Genomic DNA, 10859 nt, shown 5'->3' on the forward strand with positions numbered 1-10859 from the left:
TTTTCAATATGGTCATTTCTGTTGTTCAATTTGCTTATGAGTGCATTTGATTTCTGAGCCTCACTTTCCTATTGCAAGATTTCACCTTTTAAACAGTTATTTTCTTGCCAGATCTCTTCCATTTTCCTCAAAATCTCAGTTTTGAACTCTTTCATAGCTTGTGACAAATTTTCCTTATTTGAGGTGCATCCGGATTCTTGTTTGTTCTCCTCTTCTGTATGCTCGGTTGTCTGGATTTTCTCTTCCACACTGCACCCTGTTGTGGGGTTCCTCCATTTGTCTCATCTTATTTTTATGTCCCCTTGAGGAGTCTTGTGTCTTTTGGTCAGGAGAGGTTAAAAGCTGCTTTTTACTCTGCCGCCATCTTAACCCGGAAAAAACCCACTTAGTTTTTATAGTGATAAATCTATAGTGCTATAAAAACTGGTAACAGTGGATGTATAATTGTGTTATTTATAGATTATTTCCAGATATTAAGTAGAAGTTCCAATTATTCCAAATATGAATTCAAATGGTGCTACTTCTCATTTGATTCCTGCATAGTTATGATTTAATAGTAACAGAGAATCTAGGTTAAGACAATATTGATTACTAAGCCACAGTATTTGGGACAGAAAATCTATATGTAATAGAACTTCACTGTTTCTAACATTCTTTGGCTGTTCTATGCATATGAAAATTCTATTTCCCAAATGATTCATTTTCCAATAATTTATAAAATGATGTAAGTGAACTGTAACTAAGTGAAAGAATGACTTAAATATTTCCTCATGAAGGCAATAAAAATTAATTGGCAGGGGTACCATGTATTCCAACATTATTTTGTATTATATAAATACTTGGTCATCTTTTATTCCAGTGCATCTTTTGGCTTATTACAATTTACTGATGTCGCTTATTGCTGCTATGACTTTTAGAGAGTATATTTTAATTTTACCCGTATCATTTAATTAGAAGATTATCTAGATCTATAGCTTCATATAATAATACATGCCACTTTCCTTTTTTGTAATTTAATATTTGTTATAATTTGGGATTTAATATTTGTTATAATTTGGAACCCGGGATTTGACCCAGGTCTCCTTACTTTTTCATGCTGACAACTTATATCAGCATTGGCAAAGCATTGGCTCACAGGTCAACCCTAGCACAGGGGAGATGCTGTGTACCCCATCTTCCCAGCACTGTAGAACATTTTTGCATGCCCCACCCCTCTGTCCAAGCACCTAAAGCAAACAATTCCTCCATGTTCTCTCTGGTAATTGGGGATGTGGGAGTTTGTGGGAGGGTCTAGCCTCACAGAAAGCTTGAAGTTGCCCTCTGGGCATATGAATTTAAAAATCTTCCCCAATGCTGTTATATTATCAGTAGTCTTCTTGTATCATTCTGCAATTTATGGTTAATTATGGCCACATCATTTCATCAGTCCTCTCAAATTTCTTTGAATTCCTCATAATGCAGTAATATTTCATTATGTTCATAAATGACAATTTATTCAGCCATTCTCCATTTGATTGGCATAGCATTTTTCGAAGTTTTTTGCAATTAGAAAAGTTTCTTTTAGTATGTGTGGGACCTTTCTTTCTTTACTGCTTCTTTTGGTATAGAAAGACAACAATAGGGCTGAAGAATCAAAGTGTATGGACAATTTGGTGCTTTTCTTGCTTAATTTAAAATTGTTTTCCAGAATTAAAAGACCAAATTAAGCTCCACCAGGAGGGGATTAGTGTATCAGTTTTTACATAGTTCCTCCAATATTCTTCTTTTACAAATCTTGCAAATTTTATGGGAGCTATCTTGACAACTAATAGCTGTTTAAGCTTTTATTTTTATCATCAGAACTTTTGAACCCTTTTCATATTATTGTTGCTAGTTTCCATTTTTATTTTTAAAGCTGTTCCTTTCAGGGGCCAGCTAGTTGGCACAATGGATAGAGCATCAGGCCTGAAGTCAGGAGAATGTAGGTTCAAATCTGGCCTCAGAAAGCTTTCTAGCTATATGACCCTGGGCAAGTCACTTAATCCTAGTTGCCTAGCCCTTGTCATCCTTGTGTCTAAGAATTGTAACTTAGAGAAAGCAAGGGCTTCAAAAACCAAAATTGTTCATTTCTTTGACTCTCTATTGGGAAATGGCTCAGTCTCCTAGATTTGTGTCAATTTCCTCGAGCTTCTCCTTTGGAAAAGTTCAATGTAAAGTATTTTTTATATTTTTATCACTTTTTGTTTTGGAGAAATTGATTTTGTTCATGTAAAAGCCTTGAGAGAACACTAGATTTGATTTTGAATCAGAGGACCTGGTTTAAATCCTGCCTTTGACTTATACCTCTGTGTGCTTGGACAAGTCACTTAAGCCTCTCTGGCCTCAAGTTTTTCACTTGTAAAATGAGAAGGTTTGTCTTAATGATGGTCTCTTCTAGCTCTCAGTCTCTTATACTACCATCTCATTTTAGATACTCAAAATTGTATATTTTGTCTGTTATGATTATTCGATCATATGGCTATTGAGGAATTCTGCTATTCATAGTTGTGGATGATATAGCCTTCCATTTTTCTCCAATTTTTTTTGTAATGTGAATTTTAATATTTTGATTGCTGATCTGTTTGCGATTTTTGTGGTTCACGGTATTAGATGCTAGTCTAAACTTATTTTCTGCCAAGCTGCTTTCCAGTTTTCCCAGCATTTCTTAATAGAGCAAGGCTTTTGTTTGTTCAGTGATTTCAGTTGTGTCCAAGTCTAATTTGGGACTTTCTTGGTGAGAATACTGGATTGGTTTTTCCATTTCCATCTTTAGCTCATTTTACAGATGAGGAAGCTGAGGCCAAGAGACTACAATGACTTGCCCAGAATCACACAGCTAGGAAGTATCTGAGACAGAATTCAAACTCAGGAAGATGAGATTTCCTGCCTGCAGACCTGGTACTCTATCCACTTCAGAGGCACCTAAATGTCTCTAGGAAAAGCATACCTTCTTCTATGATTGGTGTTCTTATTTATTTAACAAAATGCTATGGTAAGAGTAATTTTTGCTTTATGTCTGCCACTGATCTACCTTTATCTTTTTAAACCAGTAGCAAAGAGATTTTTTAAAAAAATTCAATTATTTATGTACTTTTTTAGCATTTAAAAATGTTTTTGAGTTCCATATTTTCTACCTCCCTCCAAACCCTTTATATGGCGAACAATATAATGCTCATCTTACATTGTCAATGCATTTGATTATTAATTATGCTGCAAAAAAGGGAAGAAAAATAAAGTGAAAAACAAGATGCTTCAATCTACTACACTCAGAGGTCGTCACTTCTCTCTCTGAAGGTAGATAGCATTCTTCATCATAGCCACTTTAGAGTTGTCTTGGATCTTTGTCTTGATCAGAGTCACTAAGTCTTTCACCATTGATTATTCTCACATTAATGTAGTTACTGTGCACATTCTTCTCCTGGTTTTAGAAACAAATAGTTTTGATCATTAATACGTGATGATATAATTTGAGATCCAGTAATTCTGACTACTGTATTCTTACTTTTTTTCACTAATTCCCTTGGTATTCACTATATTTTATTGTTGTTTTTTACATACATTGTACAAAATGGTTTAGCAAAACACAGTTAATGTGACCCAGCCATGGACAGTGAGAATTGCTCCAAATATTTAGATCATTCATTACTTTTGCACATATTATTTTATAGTTATATGTATGAGCCTTTTTTGTGTCAAAATTAGGTCTTGCATTTTAATAGTAACTTTAAAGTGATTTTTGCTTTTTATTGTTTTTTTCCCTTCTTTTTTTAAAGTAATCTATAGAAGTGTTGATTATTTTTTGTAGATCTATTTTGAATTCTGAATTTCAGCTACTTGGCTGAAGCAATAAATTGTTTTGATTAGTTTTTTTTCATTATTCACTGGGGTTCTCTTAGTAAATCATCTGCAAATAAAGAGAATTTTGCCTCTTTGCCAATATATATTTCCGTAAGATCTTGTCCTTATCTGATAGAGTTGATATTTCTTGTTCTACGCCAAATGATAATGAAAAAGTGCTTCATCCCTATCTTCTTCGGAAAGCTTCCAGTATTTAGCTATTAAAAATAATGCTGTCTTTTGATATTCACTAAATGTTTTGATCATGAACAGGAAGGTCTTTGAATTTCTATGCTAAGTTCCTTTGTTTGTTCAGCATCTTTGCTGGCTTTCTTCTACAATGATTTATTTCTTTTCCCATCATTGTGTGTTGTTTTTCTGCTAAAGAGGAACTGGGCTTAGTTGGGCCCCTAGGTGGCCCATGACTAGAGAGTGCCATGTCTGGAGGCAGGAAGACCTGGTTTCAAATTCAACCTCTGACATATCTTAAGGGTGTGACCTTGGATGAGTCACTTAACCCTCAATGCCTATTCCTTACTACTCTTCCGCCTTGAAACCAATATGCAGTATTGATTCTAAGACAGAAGGTAAGGCTTTAGAAAAAGGTGGGGAGGGAAGCTAGTGGCTCAGTGGATGGAGAGCCAGGCCTGGAGCTGGGAGGGCCTGGGTTCAAATTTGACCTCAATCACTTACTAGCTGTGTGACTCTGGACAAGTCACTTAATGTACACTTCCTAGTCCTTACCGCTCTTCTGTCTTGGAATTGATACTTTATATCGATTCTAAGATGGAAGGTAAGGGTGAGAAAAAATGCAGGGGGAGTTTCTTTACTGGGAAGAAATCACAATGCCAGTCCAAAGAGGCATTCAGTGATGGCTGTTGAGATGAAGGATGAACTTTTTGGGAGTCTAGAGACCTGATCAGAGCCTAGCCTCTGCCCTCTACTGACTTGGGACAAAAAACTCTCTGGGCCACTATTTTCCTGCCTATAAATCAAGAACAATAGATTCAGGTGGCCTCAAAGATTCTTCCTGGTTAAATTCTCTTAAATTCTGTGTTCTTCGGGTTATGGTGCCCCTGATATTGAGTGATTCTCTGTATGACTCAAAGTGTCCTTTCAATTTTTCTACTTCTGGAGGGAGGATGGGCCTGTGGTAATAAAGGTGTACTCAGTTAGTTGAGGCTGTCACTAAAAGCACACATTTATAAGGTGACTGGCTGGTGTGAGGAACCATCTGGTTAAGTCTGTGGCTGTGACCTAGAATAGTGGTGACTGGGCCATGTGGGTGTCAGACCTGAGGTTTCAGTCTTAGTATTATGATATTTGTCCTTTGTTTTAAATAGAAACAAGCCTCATAGACTTCCCTGCTTCAATTAAAAAACCTTCCCATGTTTTAGAATTGATATTAAGAATTAGTTTCAAGAGAAAAGAGCAATAAGGGTTAATCTATCTAATAGAATGTGGCTTGAGGCCAGATTTTACCCCAGGGCCTCCCAACTGTAGGCCAGGCTCTCAGTCCACTAAAGCACCTAGCTGTTCCCCCTTAGTATCAATTCTAAGATAGAAGGTAGATGTTTAAAAAAAATGAGGTGGTACTGCAGAGTAGATAGAACACGCAGGACCTGGAGTCAGGAAGAACTGAGTTAAAAGTCTGTCTCATGGGAGAAACAACAAAAAAGCTGGTGCCACTGAATTGTGGGCTATTCTGAGAGGAGTAAAATATAACAGAGTGAAGGGAGGAGGAGATCTAAAACTCTTAAGAGGCCTTGGAAACCATTTAATTCACAGCCCCCACCATTTTACATGGGGGAAACTGAGGCACAGAACCATAAAGTAATAGACAAATGGATTGTAGGATCATTTAGGACTTCTCCAAGATCGTGGGACTCATGCGGTAAGACTGGAAGTTGAGTCCTTACTTCTGAGGCAACTCTTTTCTATCTTCCATTTTGGGGGGCCACAATTTCCCTGGGCATTTTCTCCATCCCCCATCTCAGATTAGTTTATTTCAATAAGAAGTAGTTTTTCAAAATCAAACTGTGATTTCCCTGGTGGGAGGGTGCTCTCTTTGGCAAGGCAGATCACCACCAGCAGTCTGGAAGACCTGAGTTCAAATTCAGCCTCATGCACTTTCTAGTTATATGACCTGGCACATATTACTTAACCTTTGTCTGAGCTTCCTCAGCTGTAAAATAAGGATAGTAATAACATTTGTCTCACAGGGTTATTGTGAAGATCAAATGAGATAATATTTGTTAAGTGATTAGCATGGAAAGCGTAGCTGTTATTTTACATAATATAGTATTTCAAAAGTCCAAAGAGTTGATAATTTAGCTGCAAGACTGAATATTATCCTATAGAGGAAAATGAAATGTCAGTACAATAGAGGACTTTCAAGCATTTTTTTCCTTATGAGAAGACCAGAGCTAAGTCATAACTTTGAAAAACCAATATGAATTTAGAGAAATCTAGAAAGAGAGATTTATTTGAGCAGTTGGGTAGAGTTGGCACTCTATGGGGGGAAAGAAACAAGTGTCCCTTCAGAAGTTTTCAAAGGAGGATAGATTAAGAATAGAATGATTCTTTTGTGAGCATTTGAAGAGGGAAAACAGAAGGCAGTGTAAAAGAAATACATCAATGTGGAAAAGAAGAGGGTGGGGAGAAAAAACCTGCTGGAATGTGGAAGGGCAGTGGGCAGTAGTACTTTTGCCTGAAACATACCAAGGAGAGTTGAATACACGTACACTCTTAAAATGGTAGTAGGACTTTTGGGACAGCCTGTACCTTGAATTCAACATGTAAACAATTGGGAATGGGAGCTGGAGGGATAGTTAAGAGGGAAGGTGATATTCTGATCTTGAAGGGGGTAAATAAAAGGAGAAAAATGGAAAAAGCCCGAGAATATAATTGGGGATATCTTAGATAGCCTCTAGAGTGCTGGGGAATGACTGAACAGACTTACATATGAATGATTGTTATAGAATATAACTGTGTAACAAGAAAATAATGAAATGAGATGATTTCAAAGAATCCTGGGTAGCAGGAATGGATGCAGAGTGAAGTGAGCAAAATCAGGGCAACAGAACATAGTAAGGAAAGACAACTCTATTGTATGGGGGCAGCTGGATGGCTCAGTGGATTGAGAGCCAGGCCCTTAGAGATGGGGGTCCTAGGTTCCAATTTGATCCCAGATACTTCCTAACTGTGTGTCCCTGGGTGAGTTCCCCATTGCCTGGCCCCCATTGCCTAGTCTTTTCCCCTCTCCTACCTTCGAACCAATATGCAATATGGTTTCTAAGATGGAAGATAAGGGTTTCTTTTTTAAAAAGACAATGTTGAAAGAGGTAAGATGGGGCAGACAGGTGGCTCAGTGGATAGAGAGCCAGGTCTACAGACAGGAAGTCCTAGGTTCAAGTTTGGCCTTGGGTAGTTGCTAGCTATGTGATCCTGGGCAAGTCACTTAAACCAAGTTTCCTAGACCTTCCCATTTTTCTGTCTTGGACTGATACTTAGTATTGATTATAAAATGGAAAGTAATGATATTTTTAAAAGAAAGGAAGGAAGATATAAAGACCTCTGATCAGTGTGAGGACCAGCTTCCTTAGACCTCTAGGCCTATATTTAAGACTTCTCAGATCTCTAAGACCTCTAGACCTTTTTCTAAGAAAGAGGTGTTGGACCCAGGGTGCAGAAAGTGGCATACAATTTTGGAATACGATCACTGTAGCTTAAACGTACTTATCTTTTGGAAGGTTTTTTTTTTCCTTTTTAATGAGTGTTCAGCAATATTGTTGACAGAAAAAGAAAGTAATTTATGCTTTTATCAAATGCACCAAACAAAAGGAAGTTCAGAAGGAAAAATCACCCATGCTGAGCAATTTTGAAAGCCACTGGCATAATTTATTCTGCATTTTAAAGAGGCAAAGAGTAGGGAACAAAGACTCGTGGTTTCATATAAAATCATATTTTTGTATATTGGGAAATATTATTTTGGTGTCATGGGCTGTGTCTGTGGCGGAGATCTGACTTCAGGCCATTGGTCAGAAAAAGGCCCTGGGGCATGGTACCTACCAGGGATCATTATGGAGTAAGTGTCAGTGAACACATTGACTTCTATCTTGAGACAGAGGGCCCCATTGTTTCCCTAGAGCCTACATTATCTAGGCTGAACAATTGTTCTTTTTTTTTTGTAACACCCCAAAGATGAGAAAGCAACTGATTTTTTAAACCCTTAACTTCTATGTATTCTCTTAGGTGGAAGAGTGGTAAGGGTGGGCAACGGGGGTCAAGTGACCTGCCCAGGGTCACACAGCTGGGAAGTGTCTGAGGCTGGATTTGAACCTAGGACCTCCTGTGTCTGGGCCTAACTCTCAATCCACAGAGCTATCCAGCTGGCCCCAAAGCAATTCATTTTTAATGAAGAAGTTAAGGCTTCAGGAGGCATGTCACAATGAGAAGTAGTTTTAGATCATAGAACCCACACAATCAGTCTCAGACAAGAGACTGGATTCCACTGTTAGGAGGAGTTTCCTTGTCTGGGAATTCCCTGCACCAATGAAATTGTGGGTCCTATCGTACCCCATTCTTGCAAGCTAGGCACTGAGTTCTGTTGTTTTTAGTTTCTAAAAGGATTGTAAGTATTACTGGTATCTTCTAAATACGGCGTCCTACAGGAAAATCCCCAGTAGATTCCATTTAGGAAATGACAGGAGAAGAAAGTTTGTGGTATGGGAACTTAGAGGTATAAAGTTTGAGACCTGGCTTTGATCCTACTCTGAGCCATGTTCCCTCTGTGAAATGGGTCAGCTCCTACTCAGGATTCTCCTAAAGATCTCTGTCAATGTTATTATCATCACCATCAATCAGCCAACAAGCATTACTTTAGCCCTACTATGTGCCAAGTAAATGAAAAAAAAAACCCAAGGAGCTCCTGACCTCAAGGAACTTCCAGGCTCATGGGGTATAGGGGGAGACAGCATCTCTAGATGAGAATACACAAGATACACACAGAGTGCATGGAAGGTAAACTTTGAGAAGAAAGGCATCTTTCTGTTGGGGGCCCAAGAAAGGCCTCTTGGAGGAGGGAGAGTGGTAAAGGAAAGCAAGGGGCCAAAGAGTTCAAAATTAAGTAGGAGAACATTCAAGGTATGGGGAGCAGCCAGTTGAAAGGCTGATAGGAGATGCCACACTGTGATTGTTACTGTTGTGTCTGTTATCCATTGATTGACCCATTGGTGGGTTTATACTCTTATTTGAGCTGGGCCTGGGATTTCATGGGTATAAAGATCAGGCACATTAGGAAACTCTCCACTGAGGGAAACCAGCCCCTCTTATACCTTTTTTTTGAAATTATTTTTTTATTTTGAATATTTTTTCCTATTTACACATTTCATGTTCTTTTCCCTCTCCCCCAATCTCCCATTACCCCCCTAAGCTGATGCACAATTCCACTGGGTTTTACACATATCATTGATCAAGACTTAATTCCATATTATTAATAATTGAACTATAGTTATCATTTAGTGTTTACAACCCCAGTAATGTCCCCAACTGTCCATGTGTTTAAGCATTTGTTTTTCATTCTCAGTTTCTCCTCCCACAGTTCTTCCTCTGAATGTGGCTAGTTTTCTTTCTTATAAGTCCCTCAGCCCTCCTGTGGATCCTTGCATTGCAGATAGTAGAGAAGTCCATTACATTCAATTGTAACATATTGTATCCATCTCTGTGTACAATGTTCTACTGGATCTACCCCCTTCCACCCTGCATCAATTCCTGGAGGTCATTACAGTTCATATGGAATTCCTCCAGGTCAGCACAATAGTATTCCATTGACAACAGATACCATATTCTGTTCAGCCATTCCCCAATTGAAGGACATTCTGTTATTTTCCAATTTTTTCCACCAGAAAGAGCTTGGCTATCAATATTTTTGTGCAAGTCTTTTCCTTATTATTTCTTTGGGGTATAATCCAAGCAGTGCTACGGCAGGATCAAAAGGCAGATAGTCTTCTAAAGCCCTTTGAGCATAGTTCCAAATTGCCATCCAAAATGTTTGAATCAGTTCAAAACTCCACCAGAAATTCACGAATGTTTCAATTTTGCCACACGCCGTCCAACATTTATTACTCTCTTTGCTATCATTTAAGCCAATCTTTTATGTGTGAGTTGATACATCAGAGTTGTTTTGATTTGCATTTCTCTAATTATTAGAGATTTAGAACACTTTCTCATGTGCTTATTGAAAGTTTTGATTTCTTCATCTGAGAATTGCCTATTCATGTCCCTTGCCCATTTATCAATTGGGAGGTTGCGAGATTTTTTGTACAATTGATCTAGCTCCTTTTATATTTGAGTGATTAGACCTTTCTCTGAGAAAATTTCATGAAGTTTTTTTTCCCAATTTGTTGTTTCTCATCCAGTTTTGGTGGCATTTGTTTTATCTGTACAAAAAAAATTTAAGCTTAATGTAGACAAAATTATTTATTTTAAAACATTTCATCATTTTATCTTAACTCTCACTTAGTTTTTTTTAACATTTATTAATAATCATTTTTAACATGATTACATGTTTCATGCTCCTATTTTCCCCTTCACCCCCCGCACTCCCCCCACCCATGGCCGACGCACTTTTCCACTGGTTTTGTCATGTGTCCTTGATCAAGACCAATTTCCCAATTGTTGGTGGTTGCATTGGTGTGGTAGTTTCGAGTCCACACCCTCAATCATGTCCGCCCCGACCCATGCGTTCAAGCAGTTGCTTTTCTTATATGTTTCCTCTCCTGCAGTCCTTCCTCTGAATGTGGGTAACATTCTTTACCATAAATCCCTCAGAATTGTCCTGGGTCATTGCATTGCTGCTGGTACAGAAGCCCATTACATTCAATTTTATCACAGTATATCAGTCTCTGTGTACAATGTTCTTTTGGCTCTGCTCCTTTCGCTCAGCATCAGATCCCGGAGGTCTCTCCAGTTCGCCTGGAACTCCTCCAGTTTATTATTCCTTT

Source organism: Gracilinanus agilis, chromosome X (genome assembly GCF_016433145.1).
Source record: "Gracilinanus agilis isolate LMUSP501 chromosome X, AgileGrace, whole genome shotgun sequence".
Classification (NCBI taxonomy): Eukaryota; Metazoa; Chordata; class Mammalia; order Didelphimorphia; family Didelphidae; genus Gracilinanus; species Gracilinanus agilis.